This window comes from Mus caroli, unplaced genomic scaffold (assembly GCF_978045245.1).
Source record: "Mus caroli unplaced genomic scaffold, Mus_caroli_1 scaffold_9, whole genome shotgun sequence".
In the NCBI taxonomy this organism is placed as follows: Eukaryota; Metazoa; Chordata; class Mammalia; order Rodentia; family Muridae; genus Mus; species Mus caroli.
In genome coordinates, this window is record NW_028227264.1 from 59,559,599 (window position 1) to 59,584,151 (window position 24,553).

Genomic DNA, 24,553 nt, shown 5'->3' on the forward strand with positions numbered 1-24,553 from the left:
CCAGCAGGTGCAGGCTGGTCTACCTACCAAGCTCCAGGCAGCCAGAGCCACATAGAGAGACTGGATCTAAAAAATAAATAACAGAGTTCACTGCTCAGTCAAAAGTGTACCCAGGGGGCTGGTGAGATGGCTCAGTGGGTAAGAGCACCCGACTGCTCTTCCAAAGGTCCAGAGTTCAAATCCCAGCAACCACATGGTGGCTCACAACCATCCGTAACGAGATCTGGCGCCCTCTTCTGGAGTGTCTGAAGATAGCTACAGTGTACTTACATATAATAAATAAATCTTTAAAAAAAAAAAAAGTGTACCCAGGTGACTAAATCATCTCCTTCCACCCAGGAATTGATGGGCCGAAGTCCTTCTCCACACACTGAACCAAGCAAATAGATCCCAGCCCACTGAATGCAAAACCAGAAATAGACACCCAGCAGGCTTCCCCTGGGCCAGACATGAAAGGGACTTGGAAAAACAGAAACAATGTCACTCCAGCTGAGCGCACACACAACACACATCTGCCAGGAAACAGTTTGCAACAGTTTGCAAATGCTGGGGATGCGGGGCAGGGATACCCAGGTGGTTTTCTAGTCTTTCCAAATACTTTTTATCGTCTCTGATTTTTTGAGGGTTGTTCTGGTTGGTTGAATTGGTTTGGTTTGGTTTTGTGGTGCTTGGGAACAAACCCTTGACATCATGCATTCAAAGGGAAAAGTCTGTTTCTGCTTTCTCCGTTGATTTTCTTATTTTCTCCATTTCTCCTACCACAGACATACTCCATACACAGTAAGGCCATTGGGACAAGCAGCCACGATTCGCTATCAACTTTATAGCCAAGGACATGCCAGTACCTCCCCCAGAAGCGGGTCCGCCCTTGAGTCCCGAGGACAGACTCATAAACACCTTCCTGTAGGAAAAACCAGGACCTTGAAAGTCAGCAAGATTCGGGTTCTCTGCCAGCGCTGTCCTGCTCCAGAGGCCTGGCCAGGCCCTGACTTCTCCGCACCCCATTTCCTACAGGGTAATGAGGGTTAAATGGGGTCATTCTGTGCTGTCTTGGCCAGGTCAGCGCTCTCGTTCACAAAGGCAGCACAGACTCCCCAGAAGAAACTGGACACAAGGGCAGCCATGAAGCTTGCTCACCTCACACCACTGGCCTGTCTCTGGCCCGGACCACAGTCATACAGTCCTTGGACCCCACTGATGGGACTCCAGGCAGGAAAGGTGGATGGCTTATTCAGACAGGAAGTGACCTCGCCGGATGAAAAACGGGCCAGCATTCCATTGGGAGCCCCCACCTGCTAGTGACCCGTGGGGTCATGGGAGCCGGGAGTGTGTGGACACATGGAAGCTGGGGAGGAAATAGGATTTACTGCAAAAGCCAGGCACAGGGCAGACCCCTGGGCAGGGAAGTGATTTCATTTCACACTCTGTCCTCTTTGCTTCCGCCTCTGGTACAGAAGGGACTTAACCCTGAGAAGGCCACGTTTCTCCAAATCCAGGCCAGCTCCACACATGCTGGGGGTAGAAAATTCAGGCTTTCTCCTCTCCCCTGACACCTTAGTCATTCCAATTCACAGATGAGGAAACTGAGGCTCAAAAAGGCCAGAGACTCCAGCACGTTTTCCACTACCCTGAGCTGCAGAAGATGTTAACTACCCATCAGGGAAGACTCCTGAAGAGGGTGAGGGAACGGAGCCTGAAAAATAATGGTGGTGTTTCCAGAAGGGACCCCACACACACACAGACACGTATGTTCATCATTGTTCAGAGCGTCCTAGGAATCACATGGTACCTGGGTCTAGAACAGAGGGTGGGAGGGGGACCCCAAGTACCTTGGGCTCTGTACCAAGATGCCAGGTGTCACTCCATAGGTGAGGTGTGCTGCCCAGGCTCAGCCACCACATGGAAGCATGGCCACAGCCTAAGTCAGCTTCAGGTGGCCACGTGGAAAGGCACCCTAGCAAGGATTTGAAGTTTCCCTGGGATGGGGAGCCTGAGGCTTGGTCCCTTTATGATACCACCCCACCGGCTCTAAGAGAAGAGAAAGGAGTTTCCATAGCAACAGCAGCCCAGACCAGGTGTATCCCCTGACACCAGCCAGATCTGGCCCCTAGACTCCAGCCTCTGCCCCAGAACCTTGCAGCCTGGACTGAAGCATTGTCCTTCGAGGCCAGAGTCTCTAAGACAAAAATAATGCTGGCTTGGGCTGGAGAGATGGCTCTGTCGTTAAGAGCACTGGCTGCTCAAGTCTGTAACTCCAGTCCCAGGAGGTCTTGATCTCTTCTGGTCTCCCCACCCCCATCCGCTGCCAAGCATCAGTAAACAGGCACACATTCAGGCAAAGCACCCATGCACAGCAATGGCTATCTGGAGTTGTTAACTTGACTACACCTAGAATTAGCTAAGACCCCAGCAGCTGGGCACACCTCTGAGGGTTTTTCCTGACTGGATCATTTGAGGTCAGAAAATCCACCCTATCTATATCTGGGTCACCCCTTTGGTGGCAGCCTGCATACAAGGACATGGAGAAGGAGATGTGGGCATTTTGCCTTCTTCCCCTCCCTCTTGCCAGCAAGCTCCTCCTTTGACTGGTAACAGAGCCTATTTGTTCAGGATTCCAAGGTATACTGATACCTAGCTAAGACATCCAACCTCGGGGACTGAACAACTATTGGAGTTCTGGACCTTCTGTTCAGTGACTAACCAGACCACAGCCCGTAAGCAACTCCAATAAATCCCCTTTACACAGAGATAGAGACGGAGATTCTGTCGTCTTTCGGTTCTCTTCCTCCAGAAACCCCTGACTAATACATGCACATAGAATAAATAATACAAATATAAAAATAATGAGGATAGCCAGCCAGGCTGAGATGACCTCAGCCAGACCCACACACATGTCCCCAGACACCTGCCTCTGTGCTCTTGTTCCCTAGACTGTGCAGGCCACCAAATGCAGATGGGTGGCAAAGCATACTGGCACGGAATTAAACTGGAGTGACACCTAATGCCAAGCTCACCCCACTCATCATGACAAATGGTGGCACTATGGCCCTGACAGGCTAAGCCCAGCCCCCCTCCCCTTCCCCCCTCCCCACACCCACCTCTCTCTGTCCTTCCTAACTCTGGGCCAACAGGGCAGCAGGGAGAGGCACCAGGCAGCATGGGAAGATGGCGGTTTGGTTTCTTCTCCTCTTCCTGTTTATCTGTCCTCACCATCCTGAAGTCCTTGGCACTGTTAGTTCAGGGAAAGTCCTGCCAAGAGGGACATCCTGCATTATAGCCATTCTGGCCTGGGCTTTCCCTGCGAGCCTCATGCTGGGCGCTCTGAGGGCTGTGTGCCTAGAGGCCCCTGCCTGGCACTGAGGCTCCTGCACAGCAAGGAGGGGGCACCTGGACCCTGGCTCCCCAGAGGCTCCATGTACAAATGACAGAGGTGACGAAAAGGACTTCAGGCAGGACCTAAAAGCTTGCTCTGTAGCCAGTGACACAGACAGAACCTAGGCTACACGGTCCGTTAACCCTGTCATCCAACCCTGTTCAGCAATGTAACCTTGGCCATATTATGAACTTCTCTGAGCCAGGTCCAGGTGGCACCTGATAAGTAACAGCAACTGTCAGCCTCTTCCCTGGTACTGCCTCCTCACTCAACCCTCAAACGTGAACCGTGGGCTGAAGAGATGGCTCAGCAGTTACAATCCTCTTCCAGATCCAGAGGACCCAGGTTTGATCCAGAGCACACACACAAAATGGCTCACAACCATCCGTAACTCCAGTTCCAAGGAACCGGATGCCCTCTGCTGAGCACCGTGTGTACCAGGCATACCCATAACACCCATACACATAAGATAAAAATATTTTTTTTAAAAAAATTAAAAGAATAATTCCATGGCAGCCTGGGCTATGTAACAAGACTCTCTCACAAACAACAAGGAGAACAATAATGGCCCAGAAAGAAAGGAAATTCTGGCAGGCGCTATCACGTGGAGAAACCCTGAGGACACTGGTGTTTCAATAAGCCAGAAGCGTGAGGAGGGTCACCGTGTGCCTCCGAGTCTTGTCACCCCATAACAGTTCATCACGGAGCCAGGAAGCAGGACAGAAGCTTCCAGGAATGGAAGAGATGGTGTCTCATCGGCATAGAGTTGCTGGTTGAGAAGATGAGGTTGGGGACATGGCACCGTTGGCAGAGTGTTTGCCTCGCCTGTACAAAGCCTTCGGTCATTCCTTACCACTGCATAACACCAGGAGTGGTGATACGCACACATAATCCAGAACTGGACAGCTGGAGAAGATCAGGAATCCAAGGCTAGCCTCTGCTACACAGTGATTTGAGTCCAGCCTGAGGTACATGAGGGCTTGTTGAAAGACAGACAGACAGACAGACAGACAGACAGACAGACAGACAGAAACAGAGAGAGACAAGGACAAACTGAAACCTGACCACCTGCCCTGCTGGGACTAGGGATGGGGGCAGAGAGGAGGAGGAGGAGGAGGAGGAAGGCGGAGACTACTTTCTGAGCGGGCGTGTCTTATGCCACAAGGCACAGTTCCCCTCCCCCACTCCAGCCTGACCTGGAAGTTGCAGCCACGGTGGGGGTGGGGAAGACTAGGGAGTCTGGACAGACTGAGTGACACTTCACTTCCTGTTGTAGGCCCTCTGTCAGCTCCTCGGCTTCCTTCTTGGTAGAACAAGGATCTCCAGCTTATTAGCCAGCAGCTCACTCCTGGGCATCTCTGCTGAGCACTCCTGGTCCTCAGAAGGCACAAGACAACATTATCACAACACCCACAGGTTAGACACCAGGCACGGCACGCGTCCACCCCAGGAACACGGGAGGACGCAGTTTGTGGCTGCTCTTGCAGAGGACTCGGGTCTGTTTTCCAGCACATGGTAACTCATAACCTTCCATAGCTACAGTTCCACAGATCCAGTGCCCTGTCTGACTCAGTGAGCTCCGAGACTCACAACGGTGCAGAGACATACACAGATAAAATAAAAGTACACCTTAATTGTAAGGACCACTTTGTACTGACGTGCAGTCTGGGCGGGGGTTTGTTCCCATGTTTATAGCCCAATCCCTTCCCCAGGAAGGCCATAGCATCACACACAGCACAAAGAAAGACTGTGGCTCAAGTCAGAACATGCAGTGGGGAGGCACAACTAAGCCACCTCACCCCCACAGGAGCATGGCCGGTGCCTGAGTAAGGTCAAGTCTCCAAACAGGCTGGACCACGGTGGAGCGGAGAACATCTGTGTGTTCTGGGCTAAGCCCATCGCTGCAGAGCCAAGTCCTGACTCCCACAAGAAGTGGGCTGAAGAACCATTGCATACAACTTCAATAGTGCCTTTATTCTCCCCTTATCGGCAAGCCAACAAAACACCCTGCCAGGAGTCAAGGGTGACCTACCAAGACAGACATGCAGAGTCATTCATGGGTAACTGGGCTTAACTGGGAGGTCTGGTTACCCTAATCCATCCACCCAGCCCCAAGCCACTGATATACATAGTCTGTCCACGATGTAGGTAGGAGGAGCAAGCAGTGTGGCAGGAGAGACCAGGACCCCAGGACTCTGCCACCCACCCAGCACTGGCAACCTCTTTCCCACAACAGCAGGGCTCACCACCCATGGCTGACTTTCTAGTGTCCTTTGTATTTCTGCTTTCTTAGGCACCCAAGGCCTTGCGCAAGACAGGCAAGTGCTCTACTACCTAGCCCTGCTCAAAGCACCTCAAATTTGCTTCCTGGTTAAATAAAACCTAAATTCTAAGGCACTTAGGTCTATTATGCATATGTAAATTACATTGAAATATGAGTAATGTAAACAAGTGAGTACTTTTCTCTCTCTGTGAATGCGGAATTTCTTTGAAAGGGAATCTGGGGCTGGGCTGCAGGGTAGCTCACTCTATAGAATGTTTACTTTGCAGGCATGAAGCTCTAGGTTGGATCTCCAGGGCAGCAGTGCCTGTAATCCCAGCACTGGAAAGGTGGAGGCTGGAAAATAAGGGGTTCAAGGTCACCCTCTGCTACATACTAAGCCAAAGCCAGCCTGAAATCCATCAGACATTGTCTTGGTGGGGATTGGGGGCATCAATCTACAAAAACACACAAAGTGTGACTGGCGTTAGTTATATGAAGTGTCCACAATCAGAAAATCTACAGAGACAGAGAGTGGACTCATGGATCGGGGTGTAGACACTATTAATGGTACAGGGTATCTTTGGGGATTCGTGAAAATGCTATATCAATAGACCCCGGTGACAGGTGAGCCATCTGGAATATTAAACAGAAGCTGCTGAACTGAACGCCTCAGAGGGGTGCACTGAGATTTGTATGAATCATTCTCAAGCCAGGGGTGGTAGCACGTGCCTAAAATCTCAGCACGCAAGAGGCAGGAGGGTCACAGGAAGTTCTGGGCCAGCCTGAGCTACAAAGAGTTCCAGGCCAGCCTGAGCTATATAGCCAAACCTTATGGAAAGATAGAAAGAAAGAGAGAGAAAGAGAGAAAGAGAGAGAGAGAGAGAGAGAGAGAGAGAAGGAGGAAGGAAGGAAGGAAGGAAGGAAGAGTTCTATCTCAAAAATGTAGGTTAAACAAGGCCAGGCTGTGGGGCTCCTCAGTGACAGCTCTGTCCCATCCCCATTTGGTGTCCCTAAATTACAAGTCAACCCAATCTGAGTAAACAGGGGCTGATTAAATAGGTGGTGGCACCTGGACAGTCATCTCAACCCCCCTGGCCAAGAAGTACTTCAGACAATAGCATTAAACCACTAAACCAAATTTATTTATTTATTTATTTGGTTTTTCGAGATAGGGTTTCTCTGTGTAGCCCTGGCTGTCCTGGAACTCACTCTGTAGACCAGGCTGGCCTCGAACTCAGAAATCCGCCTGCCTCTGCTTCCCAAATGCTGGGATTAAAGGCATGCGCCACCATGCCCGGCTCCAAATTATTAAGATAGGAGAAAGATGCAAGGTCAGAAGGGCAGGGGCTGTTTACTATCTAGGACACTGTCACGGAGGAAGGGACCACAGAACTTCAGAGTGCCCAGAACCGACTGTCAGGGATTTGCTAGTGCCATTCGTGCCACAGGGCCCCTTCCTACAGAGGTGTGGGCAGGCCCAGCCCTCCACCCACACACATGCCAGAGAGCATTTCTGCACTGTGGATGCCCCATCCAAGCACTCCTAGAAGAGCCGGCTAAGCAAGCAGTTTCTGGGATTTGCAGAAAACCTCTGCCCCTGCTCCTTTGCCTCAAAGACACCAAAGCTCTTCCGTACACCTAACAATTGCCCTGGCAGGACCTTATTCCTTTACTAGAATACTTCACAGATATAAGAAACGGGGCGAGAAGTCTGCTTGTTGCTGCTGACTGGACATATCCACACAGATCCTCAGCTTTGAACCTAACTACTTGGTGGTGATGAACCACCACCAAGCAGTGTTTGATAGGGCAAATGCTTCTGTACTCATACCTGGTCAGGCTTGGAGCAAGCACCTTTACCCACTGTGCCATCTCAACTATCACAATATCTGTATCTATATCTAAATCTAAGTATCTATATACAGAGAAAGAGACAGACAGACAGACAGATAGATAGGCATGGTAGCAAATGCCTGTAATCCCAGGACTTGGAAGATTGAGGCAGGAGGATTGCCCAGGCAGAAACAGTCAGTCTGGACTGTTCCAAGCTGCTAGCCTGGGCTAATATATGAGATTCTGCCTCAAAACCACAAACAAAAACAAACAAACAAAAAGGAGGTTAGAGGGATAGCTCAGTATGGTTGCTACATAACCCTGAGGGCCTGAGTTCAAATCCCAAGAACCATGTAAAAGCCAGACACAGTCATGCGCATCTGTAATCCTAGTCCTCCTCAGAGGGTGCCTGCTCGTCAACAGAGACCCCGCTTCAAACAGAGCAGAAGCCAAAGACCAATACCCATGGTTTTCCTGATCTACACGCACGCACGCACACACCGTGATGTCACACCGTGATGTTAGCGCCCGCACTCACGGGTGGGGTGTGCCGATATAAACACAAAAGGCAAAGCCTGTACCTATGAGGGAGCTCACCCATAAAGCACTTTGCTTCCAAGCACTGGAACTGAGTTGGATCAGGTACCAAAAATTGAACTTGGTGAGGCGTGGTGGTTTTACCCCTCGGCTGGAGAGCCAGATTCCTGGGGCTCACTGGCCAGCCAGCCTAGCCGACTTGGGAAACTCCAGGTCAGTAATAAATCCTGTCTCAAAAACAAGGGGGGGGGAAGCCTGGAAGCCTGGCATGGTAGTACACGTCTTTAATCCCAGCACGAGAGAGAGAGAGAGAGAGAGAGAGAGAGAGAGGCAGGTGGGTCTCTGTGAGTTCAAGGCTAGTGTGGTCTACAAAGCGAGTCCAGGATAGCCAGGGTTGCTTACACTGAGAAACATGGTCTCGGAAAAACAAACAACAAGAAATAAATAAATAAACCAAGGTGGGTGGAGCCTGAGGAAGAACACCCAAAGAGTGGCCTCTGAGCTTATTTTCTGAACTCTGCAGTCATGCTGAGCACGGGGACACGTGTACGTGTTTTCACCCATTCTGCCATACAGGTGGTCAGAGTGGGCAAACAACTAGACCACCACCCAAGCTGAAGCCCATGAGAGCCCAGGGGTGAGGCGTGATGCACACTTCTCTACAACCCAGTAGCTGGTGTCCCAAGCTGGCCCTTTGCCATGCAACCTTGAGCTCACTGACAAGCCGTAGGGGAGTCAGGCTGAGCTACACACACAGGAAGCTCCAAAGCTCCAAGAACCCCTGATCGCGTTCCCATGGGTATTATGATCACAAGGACAGGCCCAGAACCTGGAAGCCAGAGCAAGGCTAACCCACACAGCCGACCACGGCTGGCTTGAAGGTCTTCCAGGTCCTACCACCAGAACGAGGCACTGTAGTCCCAGGACCACCCCTTGGAAGGAACAGAAGGGTCTGAAGATGGATGGTTGGTGGCGCACGCCTTTAATTCCAGCACTCGGGAGGCAGAGGCTGGTGGATTTCTGAGTTCGAGGCCAGCCTGGTCTACAAAGTGAGTTCCAGGACAGCCAGGACTACACAGAGAAACCCTGTCTCAAAAAAAAAAACAAAAAAACAAAACAAAACAGAGAGAGGGGGAAAAAACAGAGAGAGGGGGATGGAGAGAGAGAGAAAGAGAGAGAGAGAGAGAGAGAGAGAGAGAGAGAGGAGTTAACTCAGTTGTGGGGGAGGGGATCTAAGTCCAGGAAAAGGAAAAATGAGGAAATTCCCCCTCCCTCTGTGCTTTCCAAAGAGAATCTTCCAAAACAGCCCTGGTATTCCTGCCCTCTAATTGGGGAAGGGAAGCCGGAGGCAGGTGGGGGCTGGGGGTGAGTAGATCAGGCGCTGCAGGACACTTCAGGACACTCACCATTCTGCCTCTGGAGAAGCATTTCTAAGAGTCCCAGTCATCCATTTCCAAGTCCCCTCCTCTTTGGGAACTGTCTCTCCCAGTGGCTTACCCAGTCCCCAAAGGCCAGAGCGTGTTGGAACACCACGCTGACACAGTGAGCCCGGACACCATATATCTGTTGCAGAGTTGCCCTAGCTACAGGTCAGACTGGATCCCGGTGCCACAGGAAAGTTCACAGGCCACCCCACCTCTACCCCATCAGTCCCTGTGCTGGGATAAGTCACCTAACCTTGGCTAAGCCTACCTAAGTGACTGACTGACCACCCAGGTTAACTGTGTCCTCTAGATCCAACCCCAGGCAGTAGGCACATGGTGGAGTGTGGTGAAATTCAGGGCTGTGCCTCGCTTGCTTGTCTCCTATTTGACCAGAGTCTAACCCACTTCTTCATACCTACCTGCACTTCATCGACGTATGTGCAAGTGAATATACATACGCATGTGTGGCCAGGCGTGGAGGCCGGAGGTTGACACTAGATGTCTTCCTGAATCACTTTCCATTTTACGTTTTTTGGAGACTGTGTCTCACTAAACCTGGTTCTCAGCAGTTAGGCTAAGCAGGCTGACCAGGAAGCCTCAGGAATTCTCCTCTCCATTTTCCCAGCACTACACAAGCCTGAAGCCAGCACTTTGGTGGGTTTTAGCAATGGGACTTACACGTGTGCTTGCGTGAGACCCAACTTTACCAACTGAGCCATATATCTGACTGCTGCTGGATGCTCCGTACGTCAGATGGGACCCACACGGAAGAACCCAAATCAAAATGACATTTGGTCCTTTGTCCCCATTCAACACAATGCAATCATTGGTGTCTCTGGTGTCAACAGCCACTCTGCTAGAAAATGTAATCCTAAAGATGGCTGTGGCACCCACTGTCTCCCTAGAACATCCTGGGAGCCAGACAGTCTCCAGGCATCTCCGTACACACTGGCCTTACGCTCTTGGACATGCTTACAGGGGAATCCCTCTCCCTAGCCTGTTACATAAGGAAAATAAGCCACAGAGACGTGTGCTTTTGGAGGGTCACAGAGCTAGGACAGGGATTCAGATCTGATGGTCTGCTAACAGAACTGTCTTCTTCAAGTTAGGGAAGCTGGACAGGGGTGGTGCTGTCAGGACACACTGTGGGGGTAAGATCTCCAAGTGACAAGGATGTTCCTCACTTACTTTTTCTTTACCAAGTCCCAGACAATGGCCTGGCTGGGCAAAGTTGCAAAGCCAGCTGCAGCCAGGAGCCTACAGATCCCATGTCCCAGGCCCACCCCTATGCCATGCTGGCCACATGAAACATGCAAAGCCGGTCTCCAAATGCCTTGCTAGGCGAGAGGCAGGGAGAGGCAGCGCTGCCCACCGGGAGACCAGAGCCATGATTTGGGACTATTCTTAGCTAACCACTGGCTCTCCTCCCAGAGGCCCAGCAGGCAGAAAGCCCAAGCTTCCACACGCCCAGCCTGCCACTTCCTGACCCTTTCTGAGGACCCCAGGACAAGGAGGAGCCACTGGCAGAGATAAAGAGAGAGGAGGGGACAGAGGGGGCTGCCGCTTCCAACAAAGACGTGTACAGTGTCTACACACCACAATTTGCCCGGGCTCCCGGCCAAACACCTGGCTGCTAAAGACTCTGGGCAGTCCTGATTGCAACCCTGTGGACTGATGGAAAGTCACTAACTTGTCATGAACTGTCTTCCAGTTAACCCTCCAGGGAGCTGGGGCTCAGAATGAGGTAACTGCCACAGTAAGTGACTGTGGAAGGTCACAAGAGCATTTGGTGTCAAGCTGTATCAGGGTCAGGCTGGCTCCAAAGGTGCCAAGCTGGGCAGAGAAGACATGAGCACAGGCAGAACGTGGGAGCCTCTGCTCTGTCCACGCCAGAAGGAGAAAACTCTCATCCCAGACTTCCATAGATCTCCCGCTGGTATACAGAGACAACTACCTAAGGCTCCAGGGGCTTAGGGAAGTTCAGCAGGAAAGCCCCACAGCCAAGCAGGGCACAGCAGCACAAAGTGGCAGGAAGGTTCGCAGAAGTCCTGGGGTCACAAAGCGATGCCATCAAAGGCTGAAGAAGCTTCTACTGGTGCCCCAGGCAGACTCTCAGCCCGGTAACTGAGAGGGCAGGAGGCTGCACACCTTCACACTAAAACAGAACACTTTGGGGTCGTCTAACCATCTCCAACATGGGATAGAAAAATTCAACAATGAGTGTGGTGGAGCATGCTTGAGACCTTAGTACCCAGGAGGTAGGGACAGGAGGATGGGGAGTCTAAGGCTCTCCTTGGCTACATAGTAAGTTCAAAGCTAGCCTGGGATACATGAGGCAGGAAGGAAGCCATGCCACACAGCATCTGAGTACCTGTCTCTCCACGCTGAACAAGATAACGTCTGGCTCAGCAGTCATAACCACAGCAACAGTCACTTGGGACTATGTCTCAGCATCTACAGCTAGCCAGACCCTAGCCTGGACTAGCAGGTGCCTCTGGCCAGTGTATGCGCCCCCGCCCACCAGAGGCGGAGCACAACTGGCTCCAGGTCTATCTAGTTCTTGAGAACCTTGAGACCTGGTGTCAATTTAAATGCATGTCTGTTCTTCAGTGGGTCTACCTATTTACACATCTGCTGCCCAAGCCGACTGCGATGCCAGGAACACAAGCCTGTCTCTAAGTGTCTGTGGTTATCACTAGTTCTCCTTCACATGCTCACAAACACTGTCCCTCACATGTCTATGCTTGTGGGGTGCCAGCCCACCTCGTTCTGTGCCTGTTCTCTGGTAAATATGTCCAGTTCTTCCCTGTGTCTGCCCACAGGGCTCTTATACACCTGCATATGAGCTCATGTCCCACCCACACGGCTCTCTCTCCTGGGCCTGGGTAGCTCCCACTAGAAGAACAGTGCCCCAAGACCTTTGCCTGAGATACACTACCGCCTTCTCCAAAGTATGGGGAACAACAGGGACGGAGCAAAGTCTCAGACACTACAGAGCGGCAGAGTAGGGTTAGAGTTGCCCCGAGCCCCACCCTGTCCACTCCATCACCAGAGAAGGGAGCAAAGTTGGGCCACCTCAGGCCGGTCTGCCCCGACAGGAAACCGCGTCTGGCCAATGCCTCCCACCCTTCCCTCCAGCCCCCACGAAGGAGACTCTTCAAAAAGGAAGTCAGGGCTTCCTCCTGGAAGGCTGGCTCAAACCTCAGCAGCCCCAAACCTGCGCTCCATCTGACTGGAGTAAACAAATGGGTCTTTGGACACCACCACCACCCCCAAAGCAAACAAAATATGGGGGTGGGGTGGACACACAGAAGCAGGAAGTCCTTGTCAGCCATCCTACGCTTGTTGCCCCCATCCCATCCCATCCCATCCCCCTACCCCCACCCCCGCCCCAGCACCACCGCCGCACGAGGCGAGGTGCAAAGAGGTCCTGATTAGTAATGCTAATGAGGAGGATGGGGTTGCCTGCACCGGGACATTTAAACACAGCTATCTGCAAAGTCACAGGACACCCAGAGAGAGTACCCTCGCTGCGCCTGTGTTTTGCAATTCCCTTGAGGAACCTCCTGGCATTTCCTTCTAGGGCTACCAGCCCAGGGCTGGTATCAAACTCCCTATCAGAGAACTGGCCAAGTGTTTCTCTCTTGTCTTCCCTTGCAGGACCGAGCCACAAGAGGACAGAGCCCTTCCAAGTCCTCCCACCTCCCACACTGTCTGTGCATGGCCCGGAGCCCACAGCCACAGGTGCTCTGTCACTGGCTGTGGGCAGACAAGGACCGGCCCATACTCTCTGGCTGGAAGACCAGAGATGCCTCAAGCTCACCCCGGGCCAGGCTTTTGTGGAGTCTGATTTCCAAAACAAGGGCAGCTTGGCCACTACAAGGAACTAGGACAGTCAGTGTCCCAAACACTACCTTTCTATTAAGCCCATGTCTTTTCGGGGGAGGGGGTGTCATCCTCAGGCACATGAATGTACTCACGCTGCACGCACACCCTCGCTCACACCAAGGAAACCCCGCCTCAAAAGAGACCAAACCGAGCGGCGAGTCAAAGTCAGTGCCTGCCAGGCCCCTGAGTTTGCTCCCTTGTCCCTGGGCCTCAAGGGTCCTGCAGATAAGTCTGGGGACCCCATGCCGGGGTCGCAACGCGGCTATCTTTCCTAACTTCTTCGGAAGCCCAGCCCAGCTGGCCCGGAGGGCTCCCAGGCCATGAAGTGCGGGTGTCGCCACTCCATGTTGTCCCCCACTCCGAGGGAAGCCAGAGTACAGGAGATGAGTCCGGGATCGACCTGCGCACAACCCGGGAGCAGCTCCGGCTTTGAGAAAGCATGGTGGCGCCAGCCTGGGGCAGGCCTGGGTGGCTCGGACGCCTCCGTCCCAGACCGAGGGACCCCGATCCTCCCTCGGCGTGGCCCACGCGTGCTTACCTGGCAGCCGCAGCTCCGGGGGAGCGTCGCGCTCTGCGGCCGGGGACTGCGGGCGCCGAGGCGGGCTGCGGGCACTACCCGCGCGGGCTCCAGATGACTCCGCCCACCCTCCCAGCCCATCCGGGGGCGGAGGCAGCTCCTGCTGTGTCCAGGCGGCGCAGACCCCGCCAGCCTGGGGCCACCAAGGCCAGGATCACCCCCAGAACCCCGCCCCGAATCCGGACCCCCCCTCCCACGCCAGGGCGGGCGCGGTCACAGCTTCGGCCTCCGCCCACTGGGAGGGGGCGCGGACTTAAAGATACACTCACCCTACTACGGTCGGATAGGCACAACTCCCCTCCCCCCTCCCACCCCACCCCCCAACCCCCGCTTTCAACCCAGCCGGTTCCGGGCCAGCATCCTCCGTCTGCTCGCCCTACGCCTGGAGGAAAACTCAAGGGTAAAGGGAACCTGCGGGAGAAGCAAGTTCCTCTTTCCTTGTCTGGTCGGTTCCTTCTGGAAGATACCCAAGGCCGGCTTCCAACCTCCATAGCTGGAGAAAAATGCTTAGGCTGGTGGCGCCACACCCCCTCCCCTACTCCAGGGCCCCCGTTATGTCTGTAGCCCCGGGCTTCCCCTTTCTGCTTCTCCTGGACTCCAGAATCAGCATTTCTCCTGTGCCACTTGGGCTAGGTAGGGAAGGTCTGACGCCTCTCCGAATAGACGTCGAAGGATGAAGCCCTCAAAGAGCAGGTGGTCACCTTGACCGCTGGCTTAGGAAAATTGCAGCTCCCAGTCTTTGGAAGAAGAGCAACCCCACTACCCCTACCCAACGCCTCCAAGTGGTGATGGGCCCTGGGGCTCTGGTGAGGTCTGGATCCAGCATCTGGGCAGGTACCTGACCCTTGACCTTGGATCACCCACGGGCACTTACTCACCCCTGCTTAGGTCTCAGGAAAGCCTCTTTGATGTATGGAATGTGGTCTCTCTCTCTCTCTCTCTCTCTCTCTCTCTCTCTCTCTCTCTCCCTACACTGAGGAATAGTTCCTTCCTGCCTCTACCTGCTTGGCCCCAGTCAGAGCTAGAGGGTTCTTGGCACGCTCTGCAGGGAGTTGTGACCAGGACGAAAACTTTGCAGGCCTGGCCTTTAGCCAAAGTCAAGCTAGGGAACTTGAACTATGCAGAAGGAGGGCCTTGCAACCCTAAAAGGACTCATTAAGGGTGGTCTGGCCAGATACCCAGCATGTCTGCAGCGGTATCTCATCTGTGTAATCTTAGCATGTACCTATGTACCTATCATTGTTCACACACACACACACACACGGTCTCATATATCCATCCCAAGTTGATTTTGTTCAATATTTAGTTAAGAATAACCTAGAAATTCTAAATCCCTCCTCCTGAATGCTGGGATTTTAGGCATGGTCCCTCATTCTGGCTTATGCAGTGCTGGGTGTTGAAATCAAGTATTCTTGTGTATGCTGGGCATGCAAACACTCTAGCATATCCCTAGCCCTCACTATTCCTGTTTTAATACATGGGGAAACTGAGGCCCCGGGACTACCTGCCCTTCTGTCAGACTCCCTTCTGCCCATCCAAGGTGTGTGAGGAAGAAAGAGAAAGCCCAGAGGGTTGCTTAAGGACCATGGTCATCTTGGCTCCAGCCACACTTCACTCAGATTGGCCTACAGTTCCTTAGCTGGGCTGTGTGACCCCCACCTTCTGCGTCTTTGAGAGAGATGTTTGAGGAGCTACTGAGCTGGGGACCAGAGGCCTAAGTACAGTGTGTAGCATATTGTCAGGCTCCATCCTTGGGCACAGTGTTCTTCCTGGTTCCTCTGTCACAGCTCCATGTCCCCATCCACTCAAGTCCCAAATGGGTCCCCTGAGGGCCTGAGGACAGGTTTCAGAACAGTTTGCTAACAGCACCATAGCCAGGCATGTGCAAACACATGGTATAGAATGCACACACAGAGAGACTAGAACATACACATACATGCACAGTGCCCTGCACTGTCCCGAAGAAACGATCCCTGGCTGTGTGCCTCTAAGGACGGCACCTGGAGAGTCACAGCATGTGTGATCTGTCTTTGGTCCCCAGCATATGCCTGACACATCATCTTCAGTGAGTGAAGATGTGTTATTCACACGTGTCTCTGCTCTTGTTGAATCCAGCAGAGAAGCCCTCTGTGGTGGCTCGCAAGAACAGCTGTAATCACAGCCCTTCAAACTCTAACCAACAGCCTCACAGCTTGGTGGAAAGGCCTCAGGAACTAGGAGGCAGAGACTTGGAGACATCTCAGGTACAGGACACAGGTGCCTTACCAGTTCCCATGTATGCCCCTGCTCTGCAGCCCTGGCTGTGGGCTGGGACAGGGAAGTCCCATGAGCCACAAGGACTAAACTCAGGCCTTGAGGGCCAGAGTCACCCCCACTTGCTTCTAAGATGGGGAGAGAGGTCACAGAGCAGCCAAGGGCACGATGAGCAGAAACCCTGTACTCTCTCCAGGCCCAGTAGAAATCAAGAATCAAGAAGCGGCTCTTCTAGCTAAGCCAGCCTGGAGCCTCTCAAATGCTGTAGACGTTTCTACAGCGCCAGAGCAAAGCTGGGTCTCCTAAGAAAGGACCGGGGGCTGGTGAGATGGCTCAGGGGGCTGGTGAGATGGCTCAGGGGGTAAGAGCACCCAACTGCTCTTCCGAAGGTCCAGAGTTCAAATCCCAGCAACCACATGGTGGCTTACAACCATCCGTAAAGAGATCTGACTCCCTCTTCTGGAGTGTCTGAAGACAGCTACAGTGTACTTACATATAATCAATAAATAAATCTTAAAAAAAAAAAGAAAGGACCCATGGGTCACAGAACAGAACCTGAGAAAACAGAGTATTCAGGATCCAATTCCACACCCTCAGTACCCTACACAGGCTTAAGGAGTGGGGAACCCTGTACAGATGTGTTTGTATGGAACACATCTGCACAATCAAGACTTGTACTGCTCCTCTGCACAAATATGAGGAAGGGATTGTGTGTCTGTACAGGGTTTCAGCGAGAGTGTGGGTATGTGTGTGTGTGTGTGTGTATGTCTGTGCATGTGTGTGTGTATGTGTGCATTATGTACATGTGTGTGCATGTGTGTACATGTGTGTACATGTGTATGTGTGTATACATGAATCTAAATAAAAATGCATATACAACACAGAAAGAGCACCCACCCCAGTACAGAGTCAGTCAGCCGCAATGGCAGCTGTCACTGCAAATGCATCTTGTGGGGCCCCAGGACAGTTCAGCCCTAGCCAGGTTTCAGAGCTCTTGAGAGAGAGAGAGAGAGAGAGAGAGAGAGAGAGAGAGAGAGAGCTCTCAAATCTAGTCCTTGAGCAGAAGCTGTGGGAACCGGGTCTCCCTCATGGGAACACTCAAGCCACAAGTTATTTTCTGACAGGCACAAATGACTGTCCGGAAGACAGAGGCACTGAATCCAAACCAAAGTTGACACTTGACAGGGGAGAAGAAGCAGGCCTCACAGCTCCTCTCGACTCCCATCAGGCCCCGCAAGTCTGGGCTCACGGGACACAGCAGATGAAGACAGCCTGGTCTTGCTCTTGGTGACCACAAGACTATCACAGTACTCCAGGGAAGGTGTCAGCAGCTTTCCCCAAGCCTGGTGATCAGCTAACTCCCAATGCAGATGGTTCTTCTGGCTTCTTCACAGTCCCAGGCCCATTGCTCTGCCTCAGGATCCCGGGCCTAGGTGAGTGAGTCCTATTGTGTGCCACCCATGTGTAAAACCAGCTTTGAACCAGGAAGACACAGGCCTGGAGAGGTGGCTCCCAGTCCCCACAAGTTCCCAGCAGTTCTTGCTTCCTGGGACCACCTCGAGGATTAAAAGGGTACCAGTGCTTACTGGTGACAGCTGCCATCAACGCTCACACTGGGAACCCAGCCCTGAACCTGCCCAAGGCAGAGGCCTTCTCTGGCTGAGTTTAGGAGCCCAGTTCTCCTTGGACCACTCTCTGGTACACTCACTAGATCTGTCTGCTTTAGACTCTGCCTCATGCCTACCCTGCAAGGCAGTGGGACCCGAGCACATCCCCTAGACTGTAGGTACTTTCAGGAACCTAGAGCTCAGAATCTCCAGAATTCACACTCACACCACAACCTACCCCCTAGCTCAAATTGGTCAAAGTTTAAATTCAAGCCATTTGTTTGTTTGTTTGTTTTTCCTTTTTCTTTTTCTGGTGTTGTAGATAGAACTTGGGGCCTTAAGTAAAACAAGGCTCTACTACCAAAGGGCAGCCTTGTGGTTGTTTGAATAGAAATGGCCCCATAGACTTGATTGTTTCAATGCTTGGCCCGTAGGGAATGGCACTCTTAGGAGGTGAGGTCTTGTTGGAGCGGGTATGGCCTTGTGTCACTGTGGGAGCAGGCTTTGAGGTCTCCTATGCTCGAGCTATACCCAGTGTGATACACAATCTCCTTCTACTGCCTATGGATCAAGAGGTAAAACTCTCAGCTCCTTCTCCAGCACCATGTCTGCCTGCACGCTGTCATGCTTCCTGCCATGATGATAATGGACTGAACCTCTGAACCTGTAAGCCAGTCCCAACGAAATGTTTGCCTTCTTTTTTTTTTTTTTAAGATTTATTTATTATATGTAAGTACACTGTAGCTGTCTTCAGACACTCCAGAAAAGGGAGTCAGATCTCATTACGGATGGTTGTGAGCCACCATGTGGTTGCTGGGATTTGAACTCTGGACCTTCGGAAGAGCAGTCGGGTGCTCTTACCCACTGAGCCATCTCACCAGCCCAATGTTTGCCTTCTTAAGAGTTACCATAGTCTCTCTTCACAGCAATAAAACCCAAACTAAGACAAGCCTCAAACCCTCAGAATGCCTAAAAACCAAGACTCAAATTAAATACTGTCTTCTGGTTCTATCTTTTCTTTTTTTCCTTTTATTTTTTTTTATTATTATTTATTTATTTATTTTTGTTTTTTTTTTTTTTTGAGACAGGATTTCTCTGCATAGCCCTGGCTGTCCTGGAACTCACTTTGTAGACCAGGCTGGCCTCGAACTCAGAAATCCGCCTGCCTCTGCCTCTGCCTCCTGAGTGCTGGGATTAAAGGCCTGTGCCACCACGCCCAGCTTTTCTTTAAAAAAAAAAAAAAAAAAAAAAAAAGATTTTATTTTGTGTATGTGAGTACCCTGCCACTGTCTTCAGACACCACCAGAACAGACTAGAAGAGGGCATCGGATCCCTTTATAGATGGTTGTGAGCCACCATGTGGTTGCTGAGAATTGAACTCAGAACCTCTGGAAGAGCAGTCAGTGCTCTTAACCTCTGAGCCACCTCTCTAGCCCTGGTTCTTTCTTTTCTGTTTTCAGTTTGGCTTTTGCTTTTGAGGTAGGGTCTTGTGGAGCCCTGGCTGGCTTCAGACTCCCTGTGTAGCTTAGGATGCCCTTGAAGTCCTGGCCCGCCAGCATCTTCTTCCACACGGCTGGGATTACAGGTGAGAATCAGTCTCCACACCTGGAGCCTAGAGCGCAGCCACGTTAGATAGCTGAGGTGCAGCCCTGCCAGCTCCATGGCTTTGGTCTTCAAGCATCTTCCCCTGGCCTGACCCTGAGCACCTGTGGAGAGATTAAGAGCAAGCTGATTGGTCAGCCCTAAGCAATTGGTTCCTGCAAGAGGAGGGATGGGACCAGGGTACCAGAAAAGCAAGGAGACCCAGCTTTCTAGACCAGCTTGAGCTAAAGGAAATGTTTGCAAAGGCCCTGCCAGCTCCAGCAATATGAGGATCCAGTCGTCTGCAGGAAAACAAGTCTGAGCTCTCAATCAGTTTCTCTTACTTACCTGTGTGACTTCAGGCAAGTGGCTTGACTTCTCTGAGTTACCATTTCCACATCTGTGAAGAAGCCACACCTACCCTGATATCATTTTGAGATTAAAAAAAATACAAATCCCTTCACCGACAACCGTCCCAATGCACCGCCGAACAGAGAAAGAATGGTGATTATTTTCAGCAATAGAAGGTTCTCTCTCGCCCGGACAGTGGTGGCACGTGCTTTTAATCCCAGGACTTGGGAGGCAGAGGCAGGCAGATTTCTGAGTTCAAGGCCAGCCTGGTCTACAAAGTGAGTTCCAGGACAGCCAGGGCTACACAGAGAAACCCTGTCTCGAAACCCCCCCCCCAGGCTCTCTCTCGGACATGATATTCATCCCCCTCCCCTCCAGGGTTCCCAAGCCAGCATGTATCCCAAGACCTTCTGAACATGCAAAAGTGCTGGGCCCCTGCCGACGTCAGGCAAGGCTCCAAGTGGCTTTCTGCTGGGACTCAGTGCAGAATCCCAGGCTCTGGACACTGAGAAGAATGGGCACAGGCAGGGGCCACCACCCTGCGGCAGAGAGACCATCCATCCCTGAACAAACTGCTGTCATTCCCGCCCACCCACCCATTCTCTCCCCTAAATAGCTTAACTCTGTTGCCTGGTTGTCTCCAGGCAGCCCAGTGCAGGCTTCCAAGGATGCCTCAGAATGGCAGTGCCATTTATGAAGATCCCCCAGGGGAAGCAGGCAACTGGGGGAGGTCACAGGAGCCAGGGAGGCCTGACATAACTTCCCAGGGGCCCTCTGGTGATTAAGTTTGTCCATAGAAACAGAACTCCTGGAGTGAGTAGCATCTCCCTGCATCTAAGACATGGTGAACGGCTGCTTACCAGAAAGATGCCACAGAGGCGGAAAGCCATAGGGTAGGTCCTGGACATTGGGAACTTGAGACAAGCAGGAACCCAGGAAGGAGATTAGGAAGGTTACCTGGGCTCAGTCTCTGGCAATCCAGCCTCAGTACCAACCCTCCTGGGATGGGCCTCTGATTTGCCTCTAAGTCTCAGAGAACCCCGGGGTTAGAAGAGACACTGACAAGCCTTTTGCCAGTTTGTGTACAGACGACACAGGAAGAGACCCTCTGACCTCACACCTCCACTCAGAAATAGGCCTGGAGATGTGCCTCTGTGGCTGCAAAATGCCACAGAGACAAGGCTGGTCACCATTTGCAACGGTACAAGTTTGGAAAATGAAAAGATCAAGGGACAGAGAGCTGCTGGGCTGGCTAACAAGCAAAGAGCATGTGTGGCTATTTTACTTTGATTTTTTTTTAATTTTTTATTTCACGTGTATCAGTGTTTTGTCTGCATGTGTGCACATGCACCGTGTACATGCCTGGTGCCTTCAGAGGCCAGAGGAGGACGATGAATTCCTTGCAACTTGAGTTATAGAGGGTTGCGAACCACCATGTGGGTTCTGGGAATTGAACTCGGTTCCTCTGGAGAAGCAGCCTGTGTATGTTTTTTTGTTTGTTTGTTTGTTTGTTTGTTTGTTTGTTTTTAAGATTTATTTATTATTATAAGTTCACTGTAGCTGTCTTCAAACGCACCAGAAGAGGGCATCAAATCTCATTATGGGTGGTTGTGAACCACTATGTGGTTGCTGGGATTTGAACTCAGTACCTTTGGAAGAGCAGTCGATGTTTTCACCCACTGAGCCATCTCACCAGCCTGCAGCCTGTGTTTCTACCCACTGAGAAATTCTCCAGCCCAGCTATCTTGTTTTAAGATTATTTATTTATTTGTTTGTATACACCATACAAGCAAACAAACAAGCCAGACTTTGTCTCTAGAGGGTGTGATGGAAACTCCAGGTCATGCCCAGCTCACCCAGGCAGCTGCACACACAGACCGGAAGCTGGAATAAACTTGGAAACACTGTATCCAGAGATATGGGCACAGCCAGCTGGAGACAGTAACCAGGCAGCAGGGTTTTTTTTGTTTTGTTTTGTTTTTTAAGAGACAGGGTTTTTCTGTGTAGTCCCGGCTGCCCTGAAACTGTTCTATAGACCAGGCTGGCCTCAGACTCACAGAGACCTGCCTGCCTCTGCCTCCTGAGTGCTGGGATTAAAGGTGTGTGCCACCACTGCCTGGCATACGGAACACACTATTGAGAGAGAATACCGCCTGTGCAGACAACACTTGTATACAGATGTTGCTTTTGTTCTCTGCAGTGTTGGGACAGAATCCAGGGTCTCATGGACCATAGACTAGTACTCTACCACTGAGCCACACTCCCCAGAACACCATGGACACTCACTCAGTATGTGCAACACCCTAGGTTTTAGACTCAATCCCTGCCCTACAGTAGCCTCACACAAATAAATAAAACACATACAACTAGCATATATATATATGTGTGTGTGTGTGTGTGTGTGTGTGTGTGTGTGTGTGCGCGTGTGCGTGTGTGTGTATACTATACATACACACGTGTGTGTGTGTGTGTGTGTGTGTGTGTGTAATACATACATATGTATACACAATTTTTAACTTAAATCAATGTCTTGCCTTGTTGTCCATCCTAGTCTTAAAGTCCTGCATTACAATTATCTCTCAGCCTTAGCCTTCCAAATACTGGAACTAGAGTCGTATACCACCAAACCCAGTTCTATAATTTTTATTTTACTTTTTTTAAATTTTTAACTAATTGAGTAATTGATTTGGTTTTTCAAGACAGGGTTTCTCTATATAACAACCCTAGCTGTCCTTAAACTCGATTTTTAGACCAGACTGGCCTTGAATTCACAGAGATCCACCTGCCTCTGCCTCCCAAGTGCTGGGGTTAAAGGTGTGCGCCAAGGTCAGCCTTTTGAAAGCTCTGGAAAGGGCTGGTGAGATGGCTCAATGGGTAAGAGCACCCGACTGCTCTTCCAAAGGTCCAGAGTTCAAATCCCAGCAACCACATGGTGGCTCACAACCATCTGTAATGAGACCTGGCGCCCTCTTCTGGAGTGTCTGAAGACAGCTACAGTGTACTTACATATAATAAATAAATAAATCAAAAAAAAAAAAAAAAGAAAGCTCTGGAAGTGGGTGTCATGAGAGTTTAGCCTTAGCAGGAGGCTACATTCAGGGGCAGGGAACAGGGTTGCCCTCTAGCATCTTTTTGTGTAGATGGACTATTTTTACCTCGTGTATTTACGCTAAATTCTAATTATTGAGTCATTTTAAATGTTGACCATTTCTTTATCGGCACATATCCAAAGCAACATTAAGTCTACAGTCCATTGTCCAGATACGATGGCTTGCAAGCTTTCCCCTCCTGGAGCTGGAGAGATGCCTTGGTGGTTAGAGCACCTTCCTCTTCCACCTCCTCCTCCTCCTCCCTCCTCTTCCTCCTCCTCCTCCTCGTCCTCCTCCTCCTCCCTTCCTCCTCTTCCCTTCCTCCTCCTCCCTTCCTCCTCCTCCCTTCCTCCTCCTCCTTCTAAGCAGTGGTTAGAGACAGGGTTTCTCTGTGTTCTCCTCCTGGGTGTCCTGAAACTCACTCTGCAGACCAGACTGGCCTCGAACTCACTGAACTCCACCTGCCTCTGCTTCTGTAGTGCTAAGATTAAATGAGTGTACTTCCATCGCAGCCAACAAGGTAGGCTTGGTTCTGCCTGTCTCCTTCCTTCTTGACTGTTTTGAGCAAGTCATTATCAGAAATCTCTCAATCTCTCAGTGTCTCTGTGTCTCTGTGTCTGTCTCTGTCTCTCTCTGTCTCTGTCTCTCTCTGTCTCTGTCTCTCTCTCTTTGTCTCTCTCTCTCTGTCTCTCTCTCTGTCTCTCTCTCTCTGAGAGAGTCTCATGTAGCCCAAGCTTACCCTCTGCCTCCACCTCCCAAATGCTGGTGTGCCCCCAGTATACCTGATTTGCCCAGGCCAATCAATGTCTTCAGTCCAGCGGCTGGAAGCTCTGCTCCTTAGAAGAGACGGATGCTTCCGACCACCTTGCCAGCTTGCACTCAGCAGAGACATGGACAACTTCCAGATCTGTTTATCCCCGCCCCCCAAACACCCTCAGCTAGACTGCAGCCCCTGACATTCCCATTTGCTGGAATCAGGGCTCTGGTAGAGAGCTGTCTGGAGCCCTCCGCAAAGCAGACCTCCACAGTCACTCTCAATCCTACAGGAAGGAGCAAACAGGCACAGTGACAGACAGTTCTTCCCCTGCAGCAAACACTAGCAGAAGCCCTGGACACCTTTCCAGGATGGGTGGGGTCTAGTTTGACTAGAAACCACTGGGCCAAAAAACCCTGAGCCCTCTCCTGACTATATCCAGCTAATGCAACTTGGTTACCCGCCCCCAAGTCCCACTCCCACCCATGATGTGTTAGTCTGAATCATTGGCAGGAATGGAGGTGATGCCAGTCCCTCTGAACCTAAGGTTGCCCGGGCCCAGCTCAGAGGGCTTCCCAGGGCTGAGGCTCACACTTCTCCTCACCTCCAGCCAGAGCTGGGAAACAAGCCCAGATACCCTGTCATAGGCTTGTTCGCTTCCTGGAACCCCAGTTTCCTTCTCTACTCGGGAAAGAGAAGGGAAGTCCTGCCTCATAGGGCCCCCATGAAGGAATGTGAGAAAAATGTGGCTTCTGCCTGCTCCTCTGCCCCTCTGACAGGACCCTGTGAAGGGGCCCCTCACAGTTAGGGGAGGGAGCTCTATGCTTGGGATCTAGCAGAAGGAAGCCCATCCCTGCCTTTCTTCTTCTTCTTCTTCTTCTTCTTCTTCTTCTTCTTCTTCTTCTTCTTCTTCTTCTTCTTCTTCTTCTTCTTCTTCTTCTTCTTCTTCTTCTTCTTTTTTGGTTTTTTGAGATAGGGTTTTTCTGTGTAGCCCTGGCTGTCCTGGAACTCACTCTATAGACC

General features: G+C 51.5%; 1 protein-coding gene across 3 annotated transcripts in view; it reads right to left on the reverse strand.

Moving 5' to 3' along the window:
- Pald1 (phosphatase domain containing paladin 1) overlaps positions 1-13,943 on the reverse strand; it is a 64,517-nt gene extending 50,574 nt beyond the window's left edge. The window contains exons 1-2 of one of the 3 annotated variants that reach the window (XM_029482796.2): positions 4,570-4,681; positions 3,099-3,249 (exon numbers count right to left, since the gene is read on the reverse strand). The gene's annotated coding sequence lies outside the window, so the exon portion shown is untranslated. Of the gene's footprint in view, positions 1-3,098; positions 3,250-4,569; positions 4,682-13,856 lie in introns of those variants that run through there. The other 2 variants (XM_021174365.2, XM_029482797.2) reach the window with 2 other exon arrangements.
- Positions 13,944-24,553: the final 10,610 nt, after the last annotated feature.